At 61.7% G+C, this 27126-nt stretch overlaps 1 protein-coding gene across 8 annotated transcripts in view; it reads right to left on the reverse strand.

Annotated features, from left to right (window-relative positions):
• The window catches only part of RBFOX3 (RNA binding fox-1 homolog 3), a 143718-nt gene that overhangs the window by 87255 nt on the left and 29337 nt on the right, over window positions 1-27126 (reverse strand). For 5 of the 8 annotated variants that reach the window (XM_066565846.1, XM_066565844.1, XM_066565845.1 and 2 more), the window contains exon 1: window positions 21466-21570. The exons of 2 other annotated variants lie outside the window; for them this stretch is intronic. The gene's annotated coding sequence lies outside the window, so the exon portion shown is untranslated. Of the gene's footprint in view, window positions 1-20915; window positions 21227-21465; window positions 21571-27126 lie in introns of those variants that run through there. One more of the 8 variants, XM_066565842.1, reaches the window with a different exon arrangement.

Consider the following 27126-nt stretch of genomic DNA (forward strand, 5'->3'; position numbering starts at 1 on the left):
GCCAAAAGGGACAGCCCTGCACACACAGCCAGCTCTGTCCCCGGCCACGGGGGCACCAAGGAGCACCTGGCACAGCCAAGGAGCGCCAGAACTGCCAAGGAGCGCCAGAACTGCCAAGGAGCGCCCGCTGCCCACCCCTCCCTTTCCTTTCGAGTGTTTATTTTCTGTAATAAAGGCTCGGGGAAGGGAATGTGGAAGGAATTTCGCAGCGTTTCCCAGGAGGCGCTGCCGTGCAGCAGCGGCCCCACAGCAGCAGATAAAGTGCATTTTGCAGCAGCTGAAGCCCCACACACGTTTTGCCTGCTTGGGATCAAGGGCCGAGGTGCTGGAGATTAAGGCAGCCTGGTGGGAAATCCATCTGGTTTGGTGGATGTGGATCTCCAGGCACAAAGGAGTCTGGACTCAGATGCAAGAGCAGCACAAACAGCCTGGAAATGCTCCCTGCCCTTCCCTCTGCTCGTTCTCTACACCTGCTGCTGGCTGTGCTGCCCGATGCCAGGGTGCCCACGGGCACAGTGCCAGCCTGGGCACTCGCCGGGACCCCAGGGACAGCTGCAAGGAGCTCCCAGTGCTGGCCCCGTGGGCCCTGCAGCCCTCCCTGCTGCTTCCAGCCCTCCGTCCTCGCTCCTGCAGCTGCATTGCAGCGGGATGGACGGCGAGAGCTCCACAGCCCCAGGCTGGATCCCCTCACCCTCAGGTGGGGAAAAAGAAAAGGGTAGGAATGGGAATGAAGGGCAGGGCCAGGGCAGGAGCTGCAGCCCAGCACAAGCCCCTTGCTGACTTTCTTGCGAGCTCTGAGATGCCGTGGGAGGGAACTGGCACAGGCGCATTCCGTTTATTTATAGGCATTTCTGTGGCACTCCATTAAACGCTGTGGTGGAGACATTGCAGTGTGAGGAGTATTTAGAGCCGTTTAACACCTCTTAGTCGGCAAAAGCCCATCTAATTCCTGCAGCCAGCTGGGAGAGCGCATACAGCAAGGGCAGGAGGAGGGAAGACGCCCTCTCAGCCCTGGTTCCACCTGGGAAAGAGACCTTGTGGTCCTTGGTGCACTTGTGGCAGGGCATCCATGAGCCCCTTGTGATGCTCCACTGCTCCAGGTCAGGGGCCGTGTTCTGCAGCAGGACACACACCCACACCCTGCCCAGCTCCCACAGAGCTGCCTCTCCCCAGCCACTGCAGGGTGCTGCTGGCACAATTGCACAGGGTGCTGGCCAGCCCTGGCACCCACAGGCCCTGCCTGTGCCAGCCCCAGTACCCCCAAGTCCTGCTGAAGGACAGGGCCTGCCCGAGGGAGGGCACAGGAGTCCCTGACGCTCAGGAGAAGCTCAGTGCCAGCCTCCCCTGGGTCTCTAACTGCTCTGCAGAACCTCCCTGTGCCTGGTGAGGGTATTGAGGGGCTGAGCTGGTGAACCTCCAGACCTCAGGAGAGCCGTCAGGGGAGAGAGTTCAAAGGAGAGGCTGCCAAGTGCACATCAAGGTGAGCTCTAATTGCACGGCTGCCAATCCACTGCTGGCCCCGTTGCCCTTGGATGGCTTTGTCCCCTGCTCCCCTGCGCTGCAGAGCTTGGCCTGCCCCTCCCCAGGCAGGGGACAAGCCAGGGGAGCACCCAGGGCACTGGAGCCACGTGGCAAAGGGCCAAGGGACCGAGCTGAAACACAGGAGATGCCCCAGCCCTGCGTGATGCCACTGGAGCCCTGCCAGCTCCTGGGGAAGCACGTTCCAGGCTCTCCCAGGCACTGCCCCTGCAGAGGGACCTGAGCCCAGCAGAGCAGGTTCTGGTTTTGGTTTTGGTTTTGGTTCAGCCCAGCGAGTCCCAGTGCCCGCACAGGAGCCGCCCTTTGCTCTGCCCAGTGAGGGACCCTCAGAGCCCACCCTGGGGAGCTGGGGGCAGCCAGGGGCAGGGGCTGTGGGTGCCAGGCTGGCCCTGCCAGCTGCTCCCTCACACCCGGCCCGTGTCGTTTGCAAATGGATGCAATTAAGTCGGTGCTGCGGCCGCCCGTAATTGCTGCTTCCTCAGCCTGGCAGCGCGACCCCGGCAGCCCCCATTACACTAATCACTGTCACACAACACAATGGCAGCACACCGAAAAACCCGGTGTGCTCCGTGCTGAAATACAGCCCTGCCCAGGGCTGGGCCGTGCCATAAATCTGCTCAGCACTTAACACTGCCGGCGAAATGGCCCCGCTTAATTACAGCTCCATAAACAGGACGTTATAGCAGGATCAGCGCCGTCCAAAATCAATGCTGCTGATGGACAAAGGATGGACTCGTGCCCTGCTGCCCCGGGGCTGCGCCACCCCTGCTCCCTCCGTCCCAGCTCAGGGAATCTCCATCCCAGATCCAGGAATCTCCATCCCAGATCCAGGAATCTCCACCCCAGCTCGGGGAATCTCCATCCCAGCTCCGGGAATCTCCATCCCAGATCCGGGAATCTCCATCCCAGATCCAGGAATCTCCATCCCAGATCCGGGAATCTCCATCCCAGATCCAGGAATCTCCACCCCAGCTCAGGAATCTCCATCCCAGATCCAGGAATCTCCACCCCAGCTCGGGGAATCTCCATCCCAGCTCGGGGAATCTCCATCCCAGCTCCGGGAATCTCCATCCCAGATCCGGGAATCTCCATCCCAGATCCAGGAATCTCCATCCCAGATCCGGGAATCTCCATCCCAGATCCAGGAATCTCCACCCCAGCTCAGGAATCTCCATCCCAGATCCGGGAATCTCCATCCCAGATCCAGGAATCTCCACCCCAGCTCAGGAATCTCCATCCCAGCTCCGGGAATCTCCATCCCAGATCCAGGAATCTCCATCCCAGATCCAGGAATCTCCATCCCAGATCCAGGAATCTCCACCCCAGCTCGGGGAATCTCCATCTCAGATCCAGGAATCTCCACCCCAGCTCAGGAATCTCCACCCCAGCTCGGGGAATCTCCATCCCAGATCCAGGAATCTCCACCCCAGCTCGGGAATCTCCATCCCGTGCCCATCTCTGGGCCATGCTCCACCCAGCCTTGGTCTGGCACTGCCACAGAGCCACAGCCAGGGCATTAGCATGGCAACCCACACTGCTCTCTGTCAATTATGCTTCAGTATTTGAGCTCTAACCAGCCTCAAATTGAATCAGGGCAAAATCATCAGTATAAAAAGTGCCTGCACCAGCCCTTCAATTCCAGCACTGGGAAAAAAAAAAAGTTCTACATCTCATAATGGCCTTCTACCCCATAATGAACAGGAAAAATAAATTAGATTCCCAGCTAAGGGTATATTTATACAATTTCATTATGTGCCCATGAGCAAGTCTGGTTTTCACCAAGATAAAAATGAGCTCTCAGCAATGCTCGTGCTAAATAAATGGAGTGATTTAACAGCTTAACAAGGAGTGCGACAGAGGGGCTGCAGAACTGTGGCAAAAACGGAAAATAAAAATAAAAATATCAAAATGCTTGTGTTTCCTGCACTGCACTGGCACTGCCGGGTCAGAGCCTCCCAGGAGGGAGGAGACAGCAGCGCTGGGGCTGTGGGAGCACCCCAGGCTGTGAGCACTCGTATGACACCCAAATGAAGCAGCTGGGAGCAGCTCCCGACTGCTTCAGCTTCTGGTGCTCAGTGTCCCAGTGATCCTCGAGAGCCAAAACCAAAATCCCCGTCCCTCTCCTCGCTGGCAGCCCCTGGGTCCAGCTCACTCTCACACTGCCACAGCAGCCCAGGGATGCCAGGGCCACGAGTGCCGGCTGCCTGCAGGAGCAGGGAAGATTCCTGTGGCAGCTTTGGGGCTGGAACAGGCTATTTGCGGCCTGGAAGGCGTTCCCAGGCTCTGGAGCATGGGATATTCCCAATCCCTCCCTCCCTCCCTGCCAGTGGAGGGAACCTCCAGTTCCGCAGCTCCCTTCCCCTGCTCCACCCGCAGCCCCTCTGCTGCTGGGGGCTGCAGCACGCGTTCCCCCACCCAGCAATGTCTCACGTGCACCCAGGAGGGGCCTGGCCAGAGTTTGGAAGAGCTCCTCACCCTTGCAAGGTTATCTGCTCCCAGGAAAGGCCCCTCCATCCCACCTTCTGCTGCCCCTCGGCTCTCCCCAGCCCCGTATCCCTCTGGGCTCAGCACCATGTGCTTTCTCCAGCACAGGCAGGCTGATCCCAAATCCATAACCCACACTTGAATAGCTCATCCAGTTAATGGCAGAGCTGCCAGCAGGCAAATCTGTCCCCTCAGCATCAGCAGCAAAGCCAGAGTGAAGCAGTTGCCTTTTTTTTCCCCTCTCCTTTTTAAATCAATGGCGAGGCCACATCGGTGGGATCTGGAGACCAGGAGCCATCTCCGAGGCAGAGCTGCTGGCCTGGCTGCCTGTCACAGCCCTCCTGCCACAAGGTGACACATTTCCACATTCCCCTCCATCCTCCCTGCCCCGGGGAGCCGCTGGATTAATGCTCCGGCAGGGTTTGGAAATCTTCGTGCGGGAGTTACGAGCCTGATTCATACCAGGCTGCCCTCCCCTGCTACAGAGATTAATCACGCCTGCAAACGCGAGCAGAGGCTGCGCTCGGCGGGCCCAAAGCGCGGCGCAGCTGGAGCGGGGCTGAACCGAGCGGGGCTGAGCCGGGCTGAGCCGAGCGGGGCCGGGCTGAGCAGAGCCGAGCGGGGCCGGGCTGAGCCGGGCTGAGCCGAGCGGGGCCGAGCCGAGCGGGGCTGAGCCGAGCGGGGCTGAGCGGGGCTGAGCCGAGCGGGGCTGAGCCGAGCGGGGCTGAGCGGGGCTGAGCCGAGCGGGGCTGAGCCGAGCGGGGCTGAGCCGAGCGGGGCCGAGCCGAGCGGGGCTGAGCGGGGCTGAGCCGAGCGGGGCTGAGCCGAGCGGGGCTGAGCGGGGCTGAGCCGAGCGGGGCTGAGCCGAGCGGGGCTGAGCCGAGCGGGGCCGAGCCGAGCGGGGCTGAGCGGGGCTGAGCCGAGCGGGCCTGAGCCGAGCGGGGCTGAGCGGGGCTGAGCCGAGCGGGGCTGAGCCGAGCGGGCCTGAGCCGAGCGGGGCTGAGCGGGGCTGAGCCGAGCGGGGCCGGGCTGAGCAGAGCCGAGCGGGGCTGAGCCGAGCGGGGCTGAGCCGAGCGGGGCCGAGCCGAGCGGGGCTGAGCCGAGCGGGGCCGAGCCGAGCGGGGCCGGGCCGAGCCGAGCGGGGCTGAGCCGAGCAGGGCCGAGCCGAGCGGGGCTGAGCGGGGCTGAGCCGAGCGGGGCTGAGCCGAGCGGGGCCGAGCCGAGCGGGGCTGAGCCGAGCGGGGCTGAGCCGAGCCGGGCCGGGCCGGGCCGAGCCGAGCGCGGCCAGCAGAGCCCACACCTCCGGCGCTGTGGGAAACAAATGCATCGTGCAATCGGAACACAAATGCACCGTGCAAAGGGCTGGCTCCGAGTGCCCAGGAGCCGGCCCGCGCTGCCTCCTCCCGGGGGGAATTCGAGGGCAGCACCAGCTCCGCTCCACCCGAGGAGCTCGGCCCCCATGGGCACGGCCTGGTCACAGCCCATTTACCCTTAAACACCCGGTTAAACGCAGCAAGGGTCGGCACCGAGGATCCATCCCTCTCTCGTGGGATCCATCCCTCTCTGGTGGGATCCATCCCACCCGAGGTGCCCCTGCCCGCGGAAGCTGCAGCTGGGGAACACCGAGCCCAGCACTGCCCACCCTGCCTGGCCCTAGGGGCACCCACCTGAGAGCCGAACCTGCTTCCAGGGGCTTTGCCCTGAGCTGAGCCAAGCTCTTCCCAGCCAAACCAGCCCTCCCAGCAGCTGCCTGCCCGAGGAGAGATGGAAATCTCCACTCCCAAGAGGACAGGGACCATCCCCGTGATGCTCTGTTCTGGCTGCTCTGGAATTCCTTCTTTCTGTCCCTCTAACACACAAAACAACCAGATCATTTTCACCACACCATTTTCCCAGCCCCAAGCAGAGCTGTTTCCCAGGCTGCTGGAATCCTTTACAACCCCCAGAGGATCAGCAAACGATTTTTCACTCTTCCCTTTGGTTTGGAGAGAAAAAGGATCTCGGCTCAATCACAATTAGAGCGAAGTGCAGCTCGCAGGCAGGGAAAGCTGCGGTTCCACTGTGTGACAGGAATGATCTAATCAGGCACCGGGTCAGATGGCCAAAAAACAAACCCCTGCAGAGATGATAACAGCTCCCTCCTGCCCGAGCTGAGCTGGCTGAGAGCACCGGGCCTGGGCAGGCACAGGGAGGGCGTGATGGAGATCACACAGCAGCACAGCACGGTGCTGCAAAGCACAGGTGAGGACCTCTGACTGTGCCTGGCCTTCCTCCTGCGAGGAGGAGGAGGGACTCCCACACGTCCCTGCTGAGGTTGGCAAACCACCTCCCCAGCTGGCAGGGTGGGTCTGTGCCAGCTCCCCGGGACGGAGGAGCATGGGCAGCTCCTGGAGGACGCCCCATCTCTCTGCAGCTCCCAGCCCCAGAGCTCCCCATGCCCCAGAGCTCCCCAGGCAGGCCCAGGGGCCGCAGTGCCGGTGGAGGGGTCCCACTGCAGCACTGGCACCAGAAGGGAAAAATAATTTGGCTTCTCAGGAAACCCTTGCTCTGCCCTTCCCAGGCCGCCCTCTGCTCCTCACCCCGAACCAGGGAGGCTGCAGGTTCAGTGGGGCTGGACACCACAGATTAGATTGCATCTGTCTGGGTATAAATAATTTACTGCTTGATGGTCAGAGTGAATTTAATTAGTTCTTGTTCTCCTGATAGAATCAGCCCACCGCTGCTAAAGCATTTCACTCCGAATTAGCCTGAGAAGCACTAACAAGGCAGTGCTAATTTTACACACACGACATCCCCCACAGTCTCTGAAAATACAGCTCCAGAGAGCAGGGAGCAGCCCCAGGGGGCTGGGAGAGGGGCAGCGTGGGGGATGAACCCGGGCACAGCCTGGCCAAGGAGGGATGTGGGAGGGGGCACAGGTGGGCACCAGCACACAAACCCCATCCCTTCCCCAAACCCCATCCCTTCCCTCTGCCCTCACTTCCAGTTCCCCGGGGATTTGGAGAGGGGGGCAAGGAGCAGGAGCCTGTGGCTGGCAGGGCTGATGCTGCTGCCTGCCAGGTCCCCTCATGCCCAGGGAGGGGCTCCCTGCCAGCTGAGTGCCCACCTCACCCCCTTCCTGCAGCTCCCGGGGTCACGCCAGGCCGCTGCTGCTGGAATTGCTGCCACAGCCTCGGAGCAGCAGCAGCAGCAGCAGCACATGTCAGTGCTGCAGGGGGATGTGTGCCCGCTCACCTGGAAGGGAGAGCAGGGGGGAACGGGGGGGCAGCTGCGGGAGATGGGCACAGAGCGCTGGGCAGTGCCAGGTCTCAGCACCCCCAGCCCCAAGAGAGGGCTCTGGCACCCCACACTCAGCATCCTGTCCAAGCCCAGGCCGCACGCTGACCTCGTCCAAGATGGAACCAGTCTAGGAGGGGGTCAGGCAGCACCCAAGGCATGGAAGAGGCAGCAAGGCTCCTGCCCCATTGGCTGCAGCAGCCCAGACCGAGCAGCACAGCCCCCAGCCAGCCCCGCTGTGTTCAGGTGGGCACCCCCCTGGAACATCCCCACCCACCTTCCCTGTGCCCAGTCTGGAGCCTGGGCTCTCCTCTAGGGATGGAGCTGCTGTGCCCGCAGCGCTTTGCAGCTGCTGCCGCCCTGCTCTGACCTCCCCTGTCTCGGCAGGATTTATGGTGCCCATTAAGAGCCTGCCCGAGGCAGCTCCTGCCGGGCCGAGCTGGCACCGTGGCCAAACTGAGCCTGTGCCACAGTGAGCCTGAGCCACACCGAGCCTGAGCCACACTGAGCCTGAGTGTGCCACACTGAGCCTGAGTGTGCCACACTGAGCCTGAGTGTGCCACACCGAGCCTGTGTGTGCCACAGTGAGCCTGAGCCACACTGAGCCTGAGCCACAGTGAGCCTGAGTGTGCCACACTGAGCCTGTGTGTGCCACACTGAGCCTGAGCCACAGTGAGCCTGAGTGTGCCACACCGAGCCTGTGTGTGCCACACCGAGCTTGTGTGTGCCACACCGAGCCTGAGCCACAGTGAGCCTGTGCCACAGTGAGCCTGAGTGTGCCACACCGAGCCTGAGCCACACTGAGCCTGTGCCACACTGAGCCTGTGTGTGCCACAGTGAGCCTGAGCCACACTGAGCCTGTGTGTGCCACACCGAGCCTGAGCCACACTGAGCCTGTGCCACAGTGAGCCTGAGTGTGCCACACCGAGCCTGTGTGTGCCACACCGAGCCTGTGTGTGCCACACCGAGCCTGAGCCACACTGAGCCTGTGCCACAGTGAGCCTGTGTGTGCCACACTGAGCCTGTGCCACACTGAGCCTGAGTGTGCCACACTGAGCTTGTGTGTGCCACACTGAGCCTGTGCCACACTGAGCCTGTGCCACAGTGAGCCTGTGTGTGCCACACCGAGCCTGAGCCACACTGAGCCTGTGCCACAGTGAGCCTGTGTGTGCCACACCGAGCCTGAGCCACACTGAGCCTGTGCCACAGTGAGCCTGTGTGTGCCACACTGAGCCTGTGCCACACTGAGCCTGAGTGTGCCACACTGAGCTTGTGTGTGCCACAGTGAGCCTGAGCCACACTGAGCCTGTGCCACAGTGAGCCTGAGCCACACCGAGCCTGTGTGTGCCACACCAAGCCCATGCCACACTGAGCCCTGCTGGTGACCCCCGAGCCCTCTGAGCAGTGTGGAGTGCCCCTGCAGACACACATCCGAGCATTCCCACCCAAACTGGGATTTTGGGATATGGGACTGCATGGAAAGGCTCCAACAGAACGATGCTCTGGGTTGTGCCAGAGGGAACGTGCCTGAGAGGAGCACGGGGGATCTGATGCTCCTGCTGATTGCTGCCTAGAGCAGAGGCACCTCACCACCCCTGCTGGCACAGCCACACTCCTGCACGCAAACAAACCCGCTCAATCTCCCCAGCTGACAACGGCTCTGAGCTGCCAGTCCTGCCTCGATAAATCCCCTGCAAAGGTGAGGTGCCCACAGGCACTGGCAGCTGCCAGGAGCCCCCTGGGCAGAGGCCACCCTCAATTCAGCCCAGCCCGTGGCTGCTGGCACTGGTGCCACAGCCAGGGGTCATCCCCAGGGCACAGCAGCACGGGGGGAGCAGCATCCCTCCTGCTTCCCTTTCTTCCTCCCTCCATGAGCTCATCCCCTGCTCAAGTCACTCTCCCCCAGCAGGAACAGCCTGTCCAACCTCGCCCTCTCTCCTATTTACGCATAAGCCAGGCTGACAACTCCTCTTCATCACGGTGTCAGAGCCTTCCTCGGCAGCCATGCATCTCAAGCAGGACAGCACCATAAATATTGCATAGGAGGTGTTGCTAATCTAGTTACAGGCTCAGCCTCTCACGCTCTTCCATCAGGAAGCCTTGGATTGAAATTGAAGTGTATTAGTATAATTTTATCAGGTTTTATTAAGCCTGGGGTCTCATGTTTTTGATATATAGTTTTAATTAAATTTTAAGTCAAAGAATGCAGTTGTTCATATTTTATCTCGCCGTGGCACGTCGGGAGGAGGCAGTTAATCAGCACGCACCAAAACGTCCCTGTGCTCGTGAGGAACGGGAGGAAACTTTGCCAGCAGAGCCCAAGTTCCCTCCCTCGCTCACAGCCTGACCGACCCCCCAGCCAGCTCCAGCCCCTTCCCGTGCCCTGCTGCCCTCCCGCGCCAGCACTCACAGGTGGGGGAAGGAAAAGCCCCCGGAGTGGGCAGGGAGGAGGGAAGGTGGCACCGGGGGCTGCTCCCGGCTGGGCTCAGCAGCAGCAGCAGCTGCCCCTGGCAGCAGGAGAGCAGGCAGGGGCCCAGGGGCAGGGACAGAGCCAGGGGCCGGCCCCAGCACCAGGAGGGACCTTGAGCCTCCCCTCAGGGCAGCCAGGGCACCCTGGGCTGAGCCATGCACCAGGGCCCAGCCGGGACAGTTCCCTCCATCCTGGGAAAGGGAATCCCAGCCCTCGGCTGCGGGCACTGCCAAGCCTACAGAGCGTCCCCAGGGGTGCAGCAGCCCCTCAGGGACGGTACAGCCCCCCCAGCAGCTGCCAGCTGCACTCCAGAGCCAGGGGCATCACCAGCATGTGCCCTTCTCTCTGCTAGGAGCAGCGTGGGGACACAAACGTCGAGCTCTGTGCCTTGTGCCAGCAGGAGCAGCAGATGCCATCACAGCTGGCACTGCCGCTGCCCTCGCCTCGTGGCTCCCTGCCCAGGGAGGGCTGCGACTCCCCGGGGACACAAGGCCACGGTGGTGGCAGATTGCTCCCAGGTCCTTGGGAAAGGCTGATTCATCCCAGCTGGAAGGGGCTGCAGCACAAGGCAGAGCAGAGGCAGCTCACCCTGCCCTTGGCCTGGGCACTGGGACACGTCTGGCTGCAACTGTGCCCTCCCCATGCACGGCTGGGGCAGCACAGCTGCACCCAGCCCCTGGTGCCCTCCCGGCTGGAGCACAGCAAACCTGGAGCACCAGCACCCCCAGCAGCAGAGCTGGGGCAATGGGGGCTTTGGGGACACACACAACACCCCCACACACGTGTGTGCCACCACTGCCTTAGCTGGGGCCTCAGAGGATTCCTGAGCATGGAAACAGCTCAGCACAGAGACATCTCAAGTCCTGGAGCTTCCCCGGTGTGGAAAGCAGAAGAGCTGAGCACAGACCTATCTCTCCCATCTGAGATGCTGAAAAAAAGTTATCATCAAACTTGCCAAAATGTACTCAATTAAAACCCATTTGTAATGCTTTTACATTAAAAAAACAAGTCTCATCTTTCCCACGTGGAGGTCCCCACCTGGGAGAGCAGCAGAAACCACCAAGCACAGCACCACAGGTGACAGGGACAGCCCTGCCAGTGACAGCCACATCACCAGAGCACCTCAGCAGGGCCAGGTGCCCACAGACCGTGGTGGCCCCAGGTAAGGGGGGTAAGGGACCACAGGAGCTCTCAGTGCTCCCCAGGACTGCTCCAGCACTGCCCAGGTCCATCCTGGGAGCAGCTGAGGCTCACAGGCAGCATGGCAAAACACAGCAGTGATGTCCTTGCACAGGGAGGGAGGGAATCCCAGGAGGAGCAGGGATTGTTCTGCTCAGCAGCTGCAAGACTGAGAGACTTGGGGGGTGGGGAGCACCCTTTGCATTTCCTTCCTTCTCCTTTGCAAAGAAACAGGCATTTGGGGTTGGATTTCAACTTCATCCAGAAGAAAATAATTTCGTTTGAAAAGGAAGCAGTTGGATTGCTGAACACGCTCTGTCCCTGCTCCCATTGGAACAGGATTTGAGGCACAGAGAGAGTCTCAGGCCAAGCAGCCCCGCTCCTGCTGCATCACAGCATGTGTGTTACCCACCCTGGGGCCCACCAGCGCCTCAGCCTGACAGGAGGGACACCCTGGGCACAGGAACCCCAGCACAGCCAGCAGCCAGCCCCGAGACTGCACCAACAAAGGCTTCCCATACACAGGGGCTGCAGGAATCCCTGCTGGGGAGGGGGGGATGCAGGAATCCCTGCTTTTGGGGGATGCAGGAATCCCTGCTTTTGGGGGGAATGCAGGAATCCCTGCTTTTGGGGGAATGCAGGAATCCCTGCTTTTGGGGCTGCTGCCCCCAAACCCACAGCTCAGCACACACAACACCCCAGCCCTGAGCCCCCCACAGCGAGGCAGCTCCTGCCACCCACCCTGGCACTGCTGGGGACTGTGGGTGCTGTGGTGCCACCAGGGCTCTGCGGGTGCCTGTGCCGAGGCTTCAGCTAAATTTGAGCTGGGCAGCGCCGAGCAGGGCAGCAGAGCTCAGTGCGTGCCGAGTATTTATATCCTGCCCGCCGCAGCATCCCTTTGTAAGGCACGGAGCCGTACAGGCAGGGCTGTCACTTCAGCCGCGTGTTACAAGTGTTTGATATGGAGATTTTGGCAGTGGGAATGGATGTACCTCGCTGAGAGGTTTATGTAAAATGACAGCTTCTGGAAAATGAAGCACTCAGATATAAAAAAAAAAAAAAAAAGAAAAGAAAAGAAAAGTACAAACAAAAGGGAGGGAGGGGAGGCCTTCGCTCCACGAGGCCAAAGCAGATCTTTCCTCCCCGCTGGCCCCGAGCAGCTCCCACCCAGCACAGCAGCGACAACGCACCGACCCCACCGGCTCTGCTGGGCTGGTTCAGCTCACACACGCTGGAGCTGCCCCATTTCCATCCCATCCCATCCCATCCCTCCTCCTCCTCCTCTCCCCTGTTTACGGGCTGTGCCTTCCATCGCCGCTGCGCGGGGGCGTGCGCGGGCGGCGGGAGGAGGATGCCCGGGAGCGCTGCTGTCAGCGGCCGGGAACCGCTGGGACTCCGGCCCGGCACGGGGACACGGCACCGACAGCGCCGGGCACCGCCTGGGCCCCTCCCGGGCTCGCAGTGCGGCTGGGACCGGGGATGCCGCACCCACGGAGCCGGGCCCCTGTCACCCTGCCGTGCCAGGGACAGTGCTGAGCTCCACATCCACCAGAGGCTGCTCTGGCAGGCGCTGCTGGGGGAGGCACTGCAAGGGGAATGGATGCACTCCCACCCCCAGACAGACCCAGACCCGTTTCCTGGGGGGTGGGGAGCGTTTGCTCCCTCGCTGACTCCCAGCACTCGCCTCGCCTGACTCCATGGAGGCAGCGACAGGCACCCCCAAGCAGGGCCATCTCGGCCAGGAAGGAACGTGGAGCAGCACCAGAGGCTGGAGTCTGGCTCATCCTTCCAGAGGCACAGCCAGCTCCCCCCCTTGGCTCTACACCCTCCTCCAGCCCTGTGCCCAGCGGGGGGATCCGTGCCACGGCCGAGGTGGAAGCAATTCCTGCTGCAGCTATAATGATCCATAAAGAAGCTGACTTGTTTCTTACCTCTCTGAAATGAAGGATGGTGATTACCCTCCATCCCAGTCCACAAAGCCTAATCCAAATTGATGGCCTCCCAGAGATTGCTTCTCTTGCCTCTCACCAATCCAATACCCAGCTCCCCTACACACATCGACTCAGGAGCAAAACGTCAGCGTAATTCACGCAGGCTCGGGCAGGAAAGGCCATTTATCCTGCAGGAAAGGCTCCTGGACAAGACATTACATTAACAGCACGTTAGGGAGAGGTGGCAGTGCCAGCCTTGCTCCTCCAGGCCACAGGCAGCAGGGCAGGGAGCCGCTCCAACCCCTCTGCAAGGTGTGGAGGTGCCGAGGAGCAGCAGAGCTGGGCACAGCTCCCGCTCGCTATAAATACCCTGGAGCAGGACTGACAACAAAGGCAGCAGCTGAAGCAGCACCACGCACGCCAGCAGCACAGCACAGCCACCCAGGGAGCTGCCCTGTCTGTCCCCACAGCCCAGGGGACCTGGGGGAAAACCCTTTGATGTCCCATCCTGGGCAGGAGCCTGGCACACGCGTGTCTGTGCCCCTGGCACAGGGAGGGGGTGCCCCAGCAGCAGCAGGGCAGGCAGCAGGAGAGCCTCAGCCACGGGCCCAGGACACGAAGCCTGGGGATGGATGGCAGGGGTGTCTCTGGAGCACCAGGACCGGGATCCACTTCACCGAGAGCCTCCACTGACCTTGGGCATCGCTGAGCAGGAGCCCTGGGGCCCCCATAGGCCGGCAGGGCACCGAGGGCTCCCGCAGCCTCCCCAGGGCACCGAGGGCTCCCGCAGCCCCGCCGGGGCACCCGCGGCCCGGCCTCACACAGCCCGTGTCTGCCCTGCCTGCGCTGCTCCGCTCTCGTCCCGATCGCGCTGCAGCGCAGGTGTGCGCGGAGCCCCGCGGGAGAGCCGGCTCTCTAATTACACAGATAACAGCAAATGATGACAACAGACCACCGCGGGGACCGGCGGGGCCGCTGCCGCTCCCGCAGCTCCGGCCTCGGACGGCTCTGCGCTCGCTCCCCGCAGCCCTGGGGATGCGGCCGCGGAGGAAAAAACAGGAGAAGGAGGCAGGGAGGGAGGGGAGCGGGGTCTCTTCACCCGGAGCCCACTGCAGCCCTTCTCTCTCCCGGCACCGCGCTCGCTGCTCCCTGCGCACCCAGGAGCGGCTCCATCCATCGAGATGGGCAGGAGGGAAATGTGCCCTGGGCAGGGTGAGGCCAAAGCCACGGCACCACCTGCCCTGGGGGGCACCAGGAAGCCCTGGGAGCCCTCGCCTGCATGTGCAGGGGCACCCTCGGACGGCTCTGCGCTCGCTCCCCGCAGCCCTGGGGATGCGGCCGCGGAGGAAAAAACAGGAGAAGGAGGCAGGGAGGGAGGGGAGCGGGGTCTCTTCACCCGGAGCCCACTGCAGCCCTTCTCTCTCCCGGCACCGCGCTCGCTGCTCCCTGCGCACCCAGGAGCGGCTCCATCCATCGAGATGGGCAGGAGGGAAATGTGCCCTGGGCAGGGTGAGGCCAAAGCCACGGCACCACCTGCCCTGGGGGGCACCAGGAAGCCCTGGGAGCCCTCGCCTGCATGTGCAGGGGCACCCTCGGCGCACAGCACCCACAGCCAGCAGCAGGGCAGGCGGTCCCTGGAGCCGGCACAGGGAGGGACGCCCATCCCGGCTCCGGCACCGGCCCAGCCCGCGGGAAATGTCTGCGGGAGCAGCTGGAAGAGCCGGGGGAGCCCTGACTCACCGGCTGCCATCGCTCCCGCCCCGCCGCGGGTGGGCGGCTGCGCCACCAGGGCTGAGCGGGGATGTGAGGGGGGGCTACGGGAGGGTATCCCCGGAGAACCAGGAAAACAAACCCAAAGCCGAGCGATATTCACGGAGCCAGCACAGCCACCGGCGTGCCCCACCAGCAGGAGGATCCCGAGCAAAGCCAGGAGGACCCAAGGGCTGCTCCAGTCCCTCATCCTCCCCAAAATTCTTCTCGAAGCAGATGTGCCCTCAGCGGCAGGCCTCGGTGCGTGCATGCGCATGTGTTTTCATCCCAGTCTTTAAATGAGGTCTTTGCTGAGAATTTACAATTCCCTCATGGCCTCAATCTTGCAAAGATTGCTTTTTTAACACTGTTGGGCTTTAATTCTAATAAGCCTCCTCTTTATTACGGAACCAGGTCACATTGCCTTGACACGGCGAGAAAATCTTTCATCGGGAAGGAAAATGGAGAAGGGAAAAGAGTAACCAAGGAAGGGAGGAGGAAGACGGGGACACAAGCAAACAGAAGCGGCTCCCCCGAGCCCGGGGACTCCGCGAGCCCAGGGAGGAGCCGGCGGGCAGGGGCAGAGCCGCCCCGCGGCGCCGCTCGCACCCCGGACGCGCAGGATTATTTCTGGTGCGGCTGCACTTCCCACGCAGCCTCCCACCCTGCGCTGCTGAAAGCGCCAGGAGGAGCAGGGGGGAAGCTTGACAAAACTTTGACAGAATGAGGACAGAGTCCAGCCCTGCCCGGACAGACGGCGCACGGTGCCCGGTACCGGGCGGGAGCAGCAGCGGCACCGGGAGCCGCCAGCCCCGCTGCCGGCAGAGAGCAGAGCCCCACACGGCAGGGTGCAGGCAGCCCGGCTTCACCTGGCCCTCCGACACCTGCTCAAGCGGCCGCTGTCCCTTCGGCGGCTCCAGCACTGAGCAGGGGGGCGGATTCTGCCTCTCCCTGCTCCCCAGCCCCTGGGGTTTGCCCAGCTCAAGGCACATAATCACAAACCACCTCTGCCAGTGTCTTACGCCATGGCCATCATCACAGAAACAGGCTGATCTCACACCCCGCTGGGGTCCCCATTGCCCACACCTGTCACCTCCCAGCGCTGGATTGGGGGCAACTCATTTGGGACTCATTAAACCCCCTCCCTCCACCGGCTCCTGGGCAGCGAGGCCCTGTCGGCCCAAGCACAGTGAGATGGGGCTCAGGGCACTGGCCCCTGCTCCCAGCGCCTCCCAGCAGCCCCAGTGCCCTGTGCCAGCCTGGTGTCACACAGTGGGGGCACAGCAGTGTGTGACCATGGCACATTTCATGGCACCAGTGACACCAGCAGAGCAGCCTCCTTCCCCACCTGCTCCAGAAAACTGCTCTGGACAGCCCGGGCTGAGCTCCACCACATCACACAGCCCAAGCAGGAGCCTTCTCCAGGGTGGGCAAAGGGACAAGGCTCCAAAGCCCAGGGTGGCAGCGGGGGAAGGCCACGGCTGCTCCAAATGTAGATGTTTAATTCTCAACACTGGCAGCTGCACTCAAGGCAGGAGAGGCAGGGAAGCCATGCACAGGGGTAACCATGGCAACTTCACGGAAGTTAAATAAAAACTTCTTTAAAAAAAGCTAACGAGGTCCCTGAATCATGCTTTATCAGCTGTGTTGCTATAAAGATCGAGATCCAGCCAGCTCAGGATTCCTAATTACTCCTGCAATATACTGGAGAGAGCTTTATTTAAAAAAAAAAAAAAACAAAAAAAAAAACTGGCTATGCACAGAACAATTTGGGCCTCTCTCCACGCTGGGATTTGCACAGTCCATGAAGCACCTTCCCAGATGGAGCTGCTGCTCAGAGCCTTCCCAGCCTGCTCGTGGCTCAGGGGCTGCACCCCAAGACCCCAAGCCCCGTTCTTGTGGGGGGACCCAGGGAGAGCCCCACGAGTGCTGCTACCACATCCTGCCCTGGCAGCACAGCACTGCCTGCAGGAACACCCCATGCTGGGGCTGGATCCTGGCTCGGGGTGCCTGCAGCAGGGGCTGCCCACAGCCCCCCTGGCACAGGGGATGTTCTCCAGCATCACCCATCACCCTGCACGCAGAGCCCTGCAGCCCTGAGCCTGCCAGGGAGGGACTCGGGCACCAGGCAGGGACACCCTGACCTCAGGGACCACCGTGCCAGGGCCAGAGAGCAGCCCAGGCAGTGCCCACCCCCAGCAGCTCCCATCTCCAGGGCACAGAGCTGCCATCGCTGCCACGAGCCAAAGCACAGACCCCAGGAGCTCCCCAGAGCCCTTTTCCTGCAAAACAGGCTCTTGGGGAAGCCCTGTAAGGCCTGGAGAGTGAACAGACCCTCCCAGGCCACAGGCAGACTGTGCTGGGGCACACCCACACCCCAACAGCCCCCAGCCATCAGCGACGGCCCCAGCGCCGTCTGGGAAATTCCACCAAAGCCCATTTCCATCAGCCACGGCACCAGAGGCCGCTGGAGGACCCAGCAGAGCCAAAGGCCTGCATCAGTGCCCAGGGACCCCCCAAAGCCACGGGCACAGGACAGCAGCGCCATCAGCCCCAGCTGTCCCACACAGCCTGAGCCCCACAGGGCTCGGGGGCACCGAGACCCCAAAGCCACCACGCTGAGCCAAGGCACGCCAGGCTCTGCAGGGAGAGGGCTGCACCGTGAGCAGCTTTAAAGGGTTATTTGAGTCTTTATTTTCACAGCTTATGGTAAGAGTAAGTGAATTATAAGTATTATTTACTATATTTTTAAACTCGTTTAATTTAAGCTGATTCTGAATGGAAATTAGAATCCAATTAAAATGTGGGGGGAATGTCAGCGTTTTGAAGCAGATTATTAAGCAAAGCTACATTAAACACGTTGGAAGCATAAATATTGGGGAACAAGTTCTATATTTACAAGAGGATTTATTCAGCTAAGAAGTATCATCCATGGCCCAGGAACTGAGGAACCCCTTATCAAGGTCAAGATTTTATCAGCAGGTCTCAGATTCTCACATCTGTGTTTCACCCGGAGCTTGATTAAGAGTTTAGAAGCCTGGAAAACTCTCCCTTTTGCTCCAGCTCCTGCTTTAGAATTAATTGTTTATTGATCCAACAGGAGGAAAATATTCTCTCTTGCTGCAGAGGAGCTGCCTGGAGCTGAGCCTGTTGTCAAAAGCTGTTTTATCACTTCCATAAATTCCAGCTGTGGTGACTTCCTCAGCTCCAATGGCCCTGTTTCCCCAGACACCCTCACAGGTCCCTCTGGTGACTCTGGCAGGTCTCAGCTCCCAGGCCAGTGCCCGCATTCCCACTTCCAGGAGCCCCCAAACCCAGCAGGCTGCCCAGAGGGAGCAGCAGTGGCTCCATTCCAAATCCGCTCTTATGAAAATCCCATTGCACCCCCAGCTCCTGCCTGGGCAGTGCTGAGTGCCAGAGGGGCACAGGGGCCCAGGGAGCGAGGAGGGAACCTGCTGGGGCCTGGGAACCCCCATCCTCGTCCTCATGCCCATCCCAGCATCTCACACCTCCCACAGAAGCACCAGCCCAGATTCCAGAAGAGCCTTTTTTACATCTTTCTTCCCCCAGGTAGAAAAGCATCCCAGAGGGGAAATGGGGCAATCTGGCAGGGTCCATGGGAGTGTGCACTTCCTCCCACCTCTGGGAAAACCAACAGCAAAGAACTGGGGAAAAAACAGCTTTTCCCAGCAAGAAAACCCTCTGGATCCCCTTCCTCGCACTCAGGATCCATCCCCTCAGCCCTGAACTCCCAGGTGAGAAGGGTGGCAGCAGGAGGGGACACATCCACAGCAGGTAATGGAACAGGAAAGGGGATCCTGTGCTCCTGTGTCTGTTTTTACCCATTAGAAATTCAATTTTGTCTCGTCAGGAAGAGCCAAAGATGCCTGGAGCATCTGCATGCAAGCAGAGCAAAGGGGAGAGCTGCCTTAGACTGCTTTATCAGGGGTGCAAAACAACTGGAACCTCATAACTAACAAAATGACAGATTTTGCTTCCTCATCTGGTACACCCCAGCCTGTCAATTAATCTGCAGGAACACACATCCCAAAATACCTCCAACAACTCCAGCAGAAAGCACTGGAACAGCACCAAGAGCAGCCTGGGCAGCGAGAGGAGGAGGAAGGAGAAGCTGCTGTCAGCAGCCAGCCCAGGCAGGGATGGAGCATTCCCATGGAAGAGCTCGGGGCTGGCAGCAGCTCCCTGGTGATGCCCAAGGAGCTCCAGGCACAGCTCCACGACTGCAGCACCCCCAGCACAACCCCCCAGCTCGCCCTGACCCAAAGCTCCCCCCCAGCTCCCCTTTCCCTGCCACGGCCCTTGGAAAGGAGCAGATCTGCCAGAGGGACTCATTATCCACCGAGCTCTCACCCCAAAAGGCTGTAAATTAAAAGAGAACTCAAATAAATTACGGAACTTCCCTCATGCCTTTTATTATCTCAATAACCTTCAGAGGGATTTATCCACCGTCAGCTGAGCAGCCGAGAGCTGCACCAACAAACCAATTCAAGAAATGCACAGCTGAGAACCCTCACACACCAAAGCAGGAGTTTGGCCCAAGCAGCTGCTGCAGAGGGCACTGGGGGGACCCTCACCCCCAGTGCCTGAACAGAGCCGGCTCAAGCCCCACCAATGCACTCCCTCAGCCACGGTGGCAGAAGAACTCAACTGTCCCATGCCGGTGGCACAGAGGAGCCCTGCAGGGCAGGGTGGCAAAGCAGCAGCAGCTGTGGAGGGACAGGCTCTGCCACCAGCACAGCCTGCCTGGGACGCCACCCTGGTAATTCAGAACGACATGTTCTGGTGATGGGAGATGGAGAAACAGCGAAAGGGAAAGGGAAAAGCCCCAGCCCGTGCCACAGCGGGGCTGTGTCAGTGAGGGCTGTGTGGAGGGCACGCTGCTGGCCAAGGAAGGCTGCAAGAGGGGGTTTTCCAAAGGGGGCGTCACAGACAGCAGGGTCTGTACCCTAAAACATCCTAAAACCTCCCAGGCTGCCCAGGAGCAGCAGGACAGGACAGGACAGGAGAGGCACTGCCACAGCCCTGCCGCCAAGCACAGGGTGCCCAGCAGAGATGCCAGCCTCGCACCAAGAGGGCTCCCAGGGAGGGGCCTGTCAGCAACGCCTCCTTCAGCACCTCAGTCCTGCAGTGCCTGTCCCACGCCGTGCCCAGACTGCCAGGGAGGAGCAGGAGCTGCCACTGCCAGCCCTTCCCAGCCCCTCCGTCCCCCTGGCAGAGGCTCACAGGCTGCTGTGGTTGTGTGCCCTGTGCCAGGGCTCTCTGCCGTGCCAAACAGCCACACAGACCACGCCAAACGGGGTGGGGGGAAATAAAAATTCCTCAGGGTTTTCTGTGAACCAACAAACAGAAGCTCAGCACCTCTGCCCAGAGCCAGGGATGAGCTACGACCAACAGGCAGGTCCAGGCAGCCCTACCAGCCCCAGCCACTGCAATCAGCCCTCCCTGAAAATTAGCAACTCCGGGCTCTTTCTCCATCTGTTAGCCAGAAAAAACAGCCTTAATTTCTTGCTTTGTGAGGCTTTATCAAGCCTCAACCATTTTAGCCTGAAAACAGGAAGCTGTTTGGGAAGCAGAGTGCCTTCATCTCGGCACCGTACCCAGCACGGCCAGGCCTCCAGCTCGGGGTATGAGCAGATTGCAAACAGCACCAGGCAGCAGGATGCACCCCCAAAACACTGAGAGCTGAACCACAAGCCCTGGACATCCCAGGGAACGATGGGCACCTTAGAAGGGAAAAAGAACAGGGCACTCACCAATGGTGAGCTGTGCCCACCCTGGGCTGTGCCCCCCAGGACACAGCACAGCAGCCAGAGCTGCCCTGCCCCAGCGCCAGGCATCTCTGGAGGCAGCGAGCGAGTGCCAAAGCTTCACCAAAAGCAGCCGAAAATAGCAGGGATTGTTAATGTCACGCTCACCGGAGTGAGAAGCTGAGAAATCCCTGCTCCCCCCATCCCTCCGCCTGCACACACGAGCGCTGCCAACGCCTTGCCAGGCTGCTCCCCCCGCTCCGGGCACTGCCCGTGCCCCCCGTGCCCCACAGCGCCGCTCTTTGCTCCAGGTGAGCCCTGTCGCCCTCGGGGTGAGCGCTGAGCAGCTCCTGGCACAAACACCTGCAGGGAGCAGGGAACGGCTGGAGAATGGCACTGGGCACTTCCACAGGGGTAAGGGCACCGGGCGGTCACACGCACCGCACACAAACCCCAGGGGACCCCCGAGGGGCCTTGGCCACGCACCCGCCCCTCCCGGCGCATGAGCCCCGCACGTACCTGCACAGGGAGCCCGTCCTGCAGCGAAATTCCCAGAGAACGGCAGGGATTCAAGAGACGAACAGCCCAGGGAAAGCGGCCTCGCCTGCCCAACTCTGCCCCACAACTGACCCAGAACCTTCTCTTTTGCCTCCTTTATCCAGACTCCACCTCACCCAACTTTTCCTACGAATTCCCTTCACCTGGAGGCTGCGCTGACCGCTAGCGCCAGGTTATTGTTCGCAGCTGTCCCTAATTAAGGGCCATAACGAATCCTTAGCACAAACTTAACGGGGCCCCTGGCACACCGCGCGTCGCCCCCTTGACCGGGCCGCTTTAGCCACGAACCCTCTCGGGCTCCGCCGCCGCGGAACCGGACCCCGGAGCGCAGCGGGGACCGCCCGGTGCCGGGGTGGACGCTGCCAGCCCGGCCTCCCCCGCTCGGCCGGGAGCCGCCGGCCTTCCCCGGGATGCGCTCGGGCAGCGCCTCCCGCTGCGGCTCCCTCCGGTGGGGATCCCGCCCCGGGGCCGCCCCGCTCCCTCCCCGCCGCCGCCGCCCCCGGGCACTCACGCGCTCAGACGGCCCCGCCGCGGCGGCGCAGGGCGGCCGCGGGTCCCCGCCCGCCGAGCGGCATCTCCCGAGCAGCGGCGACCGGGGCGGCCCGGCGGGGCTCGGGCTCTCGGCGCTGCGCTCCCCGGGCCGCCTCGCACGCGGCTGCGCCCGCGCCACCGGAGCCACCGAGCGCGCGCGCCCGCCCCCGGCCCCGCCCCGCGGCTGCCGCCCCCCGCCCGGGGTCCCCTCCCTCCATCTCTCCCTCCATCCATCCCTCCCTCTGCGGGGAGACCCGAGCGGGGTGGGGGGCTCGGGACCCTCTGCCCGCTCCGCACAGGCTCCCGCCGCTGCGCCAGGAAAGGAGCCGCGTTTTGTCGGTTTCTGCCCCAAAATCGAGCCTCCAGCAGCGGCCCCGGCACGGAGCGGGCTGCCCGGGGCTTCCTCCCCATCCTCCCCATCCTCAGCAGCACCAGCGCTGCGGCCCCGCGGGTGGCGAGGAACAAAGAGCCCCGGACAAGCCGGACCAGGCACACCGATTGCATGGCTGTGCATCCACCGGGGCACGGGGTGGGATGCCCGGGCACCGAGAGGGATGCCCGGGCTCGCGTCAGCCCCTGGCAGGACGGGAGCGGGGAAGGGGTGTTCCGATCCTCACTGCAAACACTGCGAAACGCGAGGCGGTGCCGGCAGCCCGCAGGATGCGGGTCTGGAGCATCCCCCAGACTCACTAAAGCTCCGTGCGTGTCTCAGCCCCTTACCCTTCCTTCCCTTTCGATCGCATGCAGGGATGTCCGGGCAGCGATCCGGGCATTCCCAGCGCAGCTGGAAGCTTCCCGTGGCGTTATGCAAGAGCAGAGCTCCGGCATTCGCGGCTCTCTCGCTCTCGGCCGCTCATCTCCTCCCCTGGGGACCGGCGCAGGCCTGCGCTATCGGCCCGAGCAGAGCCCGGCTGTCAGCGGGGCTGCTCTGCCCCTTCCCGGGCTCGCTTCCATCCCGGAGAGAGCCGGGAGCCGCTCTGGCAGCCAAAGCCCCGCATCCCCCCGGCCGTGGGGATGTCACGGGCTGTGACAGTGACCTGCTCCTGCTGGCGCTCCTGGAAGGGGCTCAGCACTTTTTCCCGGCTCAAACGATTTATTTGTGGCTCCCAATAGTTAAGGCTGTGGTGAAGCTCCCCAAGGTCTATTTCCTGAGAAATATCTGGAATATCTACAGCCTGCTTGAGCGGGAAGTTACCTCCTATGAGTTTAGCACAGGGTCATCTCTGGCACTTTCTCAGGTTCCTGCAGAGCCCCCCAAACCAGACACTGCTCCCCTCCCCTCCCGAGGCTCTGAAGCCCGCTCTGGAGAAAACCACCAGGGTTATGCGGAGCCACCAGGCGAGTGAGGACCGTGAACACCCGGGCTGCGCCTCACCAATGCCCACATCTATTTTGTATGATCCGCGGGTATTTTTAGCCCTCGGGCCGCGGCAGCCCTTGTTCTCCCGACAAAGGCAGCCAGGCCCGCTCTCGGCTCTGCCCCGCTGTGCCGCTTCCTCACGCTTCGCTGAGGCTGAGGATGCTTTAGGCAGCACATTTGGAGAACGAGGAGCTGCGAATGCGGGAGAGCTCAGCTCTGCAAAACCCTCCCCGGAGCCGGGTCCGGCTGGCTGCCATCCCGCCCATCCCAGCCATCCTATCCATCCCACCCATCCGTTCCTGGAAGCGCACACCGGTTCCCGCTCGGGAGGCGCAGCGGGAGCGGCGCGGAGCGGGCTCGGGTGCCGGCATTGCTGAACAACCCACCGGAACGGAACGGAACGGGCACCGGGAACCGGGAACGCCGCCGAGGAACCCTCCGGGGAGCCGGCCCGGGATCTCCGGGAGGGCAAGCGGAGGAGAGTCCTCCCGGCCGTGGGAGAGGAGGAGGAGGAGGAGGAGCGGGCGGGGGATCATGGCTGAGGATGCACGGAGCGGCAGCGGAGGGAAGAGCAGCCGCTGGAAACGGCACAAGGCAACAAACCCTGCAAGGCTGTGTGTGAACCGCGGGAACAAGTACTACTCTGGGGAAAAAAGATGGTTTTCCTTCTTCCTTAGCCGATTTCACAGCCTATTTGCCATCAGGGCCTTCATTTGGAGGCAGCCAGAGCTGTTTAAATTACGGCTGCTGGGATTTGTTTTACCTTTAAGGAAGACGAGGTTTTCCTCAGAGCTGTGGCTGGAGTACAGAGATGACAAGACCCAGTGCGGCTCCGTCTGGGTATTTCCCTGGACACAGCTGCTGGAATGCAGAGCCCCGCGGCTCTGGGGATCCCCTCAGGCCCCAGGGCTGAGCACTGTGCCCCAGCCAGGCAGCCGGCCCTGGAATCTCCTCCACGGGGCCACAGAGGCCGCTCAGCCCCAGGGAGAGACACGAGACAATGAGGCAAGAGCCCCCACATCCCCCCAGGGCCCTCAGGGACCCCCGGCTTTGAGGTGCCCAAAGGATGCCCAGCCCCTCCTCAGGACTCTGCCCAGAAAGGGGAGGTTTGCAGCGGGCACGGCCCTGGCACGGCCCTGGCAGCTCGAGCCTGGACCTGCCAAGGGCTTCACGTGCCAGCGCCCGTCCCAGCAGCGGGCTGGGAGCACGGTGCCAGCTGGAGCTGCCCGAACAGCGGGTACCTGCAGCACCCCTGGCCGCAGGGGGGAGGCTGGGAGGGCATGGCAAGAGCCGGGGCTGTTTTCTTGGCAAGTGTCAGATGCCCTGACCCAAAAAACCCAAAGCGGAACGTGCAGTCCCAGCGAGGCACTGGGCAGACACACTCAGACTGCAAAGCACCGTGGGAGGAGCAGGGAGAGCCATGCTGATGGGCTCTGCAAGAATGCTTTTTTAAACATAATTTCCGATAGATTTTATAGCTAAGTTATGTAACATAATGAGCAAATCTACAATGCAATTGTCACTGCACATTAACAGCGAAATCCTGAGCCTCTATTACACTAACAAACTTATTAAATCAGTGAACATTGCGCTGCATCAGTCAATTATTGAAACAATGCCAAGATCGGGAGAACAATCTGATATCCATTACAGGGAGCAGGAGCAGCGATGTGACCGGGGCTGCCCGCAGCGCTGCGTGCTTTAGAGCATTGCACGGATTTACGGCACCGACGGCCGCCTCACCTGCCGGCATTGCACAGCTGCTTCCCCTCTCCAGGGAGGGACGGAGCTCAGAGCCAGCCCTGCTGGGTCCCTGCTGAGACAGGAGCAGGCGGGGGAAGCACCGCTGCTCCCACTGCTGGGACTGCCCTGCTGGCAAGGGAGGGGGGCTGCGGTACCAGCGGCACTCAGGGACAGAAACCGCCCTGCAAAAGGCAAAGAAAGCCCTTGGGAAAGCGAGGGACACCCGGCAGTGGCTGCTGCCAGCACTCGGACACCACTGCCCCCTCCCAGGCACCGCCCCGGGCCCCACCGCTGCACTGATCCCAAAGCAGCCAAAGCCTCACCCCTGCCTGCCCCCCTGAGCCCCTTCCCAAAGCCTCATCCTGGCTGCCCCCCTGAGCCCTTCCCAAATCCTCACCCCTGCCTGCCCCCCTGAGCCCTTCTCAAATCCTCACCCCTGCCTGCCCACCCTGAGCCCTTCCCAAAGCACCATCCTGGCTGCCCCCCTGAGCCCTTCCCAAATCCTCACCCCTGCCTGCCCACCCTGAGCCCCTTCCCAAATCCTCACCCCTGCCTGCCCACCCTGAGCCCCTTCCCAAATCCTCACCCCTGCCTGCCCACCCTGAGCCCTTCCCAAAGCAGCCAAATCCTCACCCCTGCCTGCCCACCCTGAGCCCTTCCCAAAGCCTCACCCCTGCCTGCCCCCCTGAGCCCTTCTCAAATCCTCACCCCTGCCTGCCCCCCTGAGCCCTTCCCAAAGCAGCCAAATCCTCACCCCTGCCTGCCCACCCTGAGCCCTTCCCAAAGCCTCATCCTGGCTGCCCCCCTGAGCCCTTCCCAAAGCAGCCAAATCCTCACCCCTGCCTGCCCCCCTGAGCCCTTCCCAAAGCAGCCAAATCCTCACCCCTGCCTGCCCCCCTGAGCCCTTCCCAAAGCAGCCAAATCCTCACCCCTGCCTGCCCCCCTGAGCCCTTCCCAAAGCAGCCAAATCCTCACCCCTGCCTGCCCACCCTGAGCCCTTCCCAAATCCTCACCCCTGCCTGCCCACCCTGAGCCCCTTCCCAAAGCAGCCAAATCCTCACCCCTGCCTGCCCCCCTGAGCCCCTTCCCAAAGCCTCACCCCTGCCTGCCCCCCTGAGCCCCTTCCCAAAGCCTCACCCCTGCCTGCCCACCCTGAGCCCTTCCCAAAGCCTCATCCCTGGAGCACCAGGGCAGCAGCAGTGGACGCAGCAAGGCCAGGATTCAGCTCCCACCTCGCTGCCCCTCTCCAGGGAGCTGGCAGCAGGCAGAGCAGGCAGCTCTGTGCCCACATGAGCTCATCCCTGGCTCCAGGGCTGCAGCCACCCACTGCCACGCAGATTGCCAGGGCAGGGCACTGCTCCAGCCCCAGGATGGGGCGTGAGAGGGCTGGCAGGGGATTGGCCCTGCAGACCCCCAGCTCTCACATCCCCCTGGACCCTGTGAAATCCCATCAATGCCAAAGTGACACCCTCAGGAGATTGTTAAATGTGAAATGCGGTGAGCCTGGGGAAACCTGCGAAGATGTCCAAGCAAACACCTCAGCAGAGTGTGCCTTGCACCTCGGTGAAGTGATTTGACACAGCACTAATTATGCAAATTAATCATCAGTAAATTAGATCCTTGGTTATTTATTTATTTTGCATTCTGTGCTGCAGCCCAGCAGGAGCAGCACCCGGAGAGAGGAGCAGCTCCGCTCCGGCTGGGAAGGAATGTTTGGTAACACGTTGCATGATCTGGCCTCCCCACATTCCTCCTCAGATGAAATTTGGAATTGATTTGCTGGTATCACACCGCTCCCAGCCCTCAATATGTCATGGCAGCTAATGAACCGTGCCACAGACACATTTATAACCCACTATTAGCTGCTTCCAGCGCAAAGAGATTTTTTTTTTTCCTTCTTTGCTCTGATGTTCTAAAACTTGTAAAAACAAACCAAACATCACATACACAGAAAAAAAACCCCAATCACCAGCAACAGCAGAATCACCACAGCAAACATGTGTCCTGAAAGTGAGCTACCTGTGTGACTCCCATCCTCCCTCCTGGACCCAGCTCTCAGGCGACAGAAAAGGCCCTGGACAATGACCCAAAATCCCCCTGATTTTGCCCCGGGTTCCTTCCCAGCCCTGCTCCCTCCAGGCAGAGCAGAGAGAAAGGAGCTTCCAGCCCCAGCTCCCTCCCCACAGCAGCAGCTGGAGCTGGGATCTCGCTCCTGAGGGGGAGCAGGAGGCGATGCTGGGGACAGAACTGGACAGGCCCAGGGAGGCAGGGACATTCCCCTTCCTCCCCTTCCCTCCCAGCCTCATCCACGCCCCACGACGGCAGCGACAACTCTGTCGGGGGAGCAAGAGCTAACTCAATTTACCGGGATCACTGAGGAGGAAATCATTTCCTATTCTGCATGGAATTTCATATCTGAGAGCATGAACGGCCCTGTTCCATCAGAGATCTGCTCCTCCCAAACATCCAGCTTTACTTTTGGGGGCAGTGGCCTGCCAGGGATGGGCAGGGACGGGGCAGGGACGGCGCTCCCGGAGC

This window comes from Molothrus aeneus, chromosome 26 (genome assembly GCF_037042795.1).
Source record: "Molothrus aeneus isolate 106 chromosome 26, BPBGC_Maene_1.0, whole genome shotgun sequence".
In the NCBI taxonomy this organism is placed as follows: Eukaryota; Metazoa; Chordata; class Aves; order Passeriformes; family Icteridae; genus Molothrus; species Molothrus aeneus.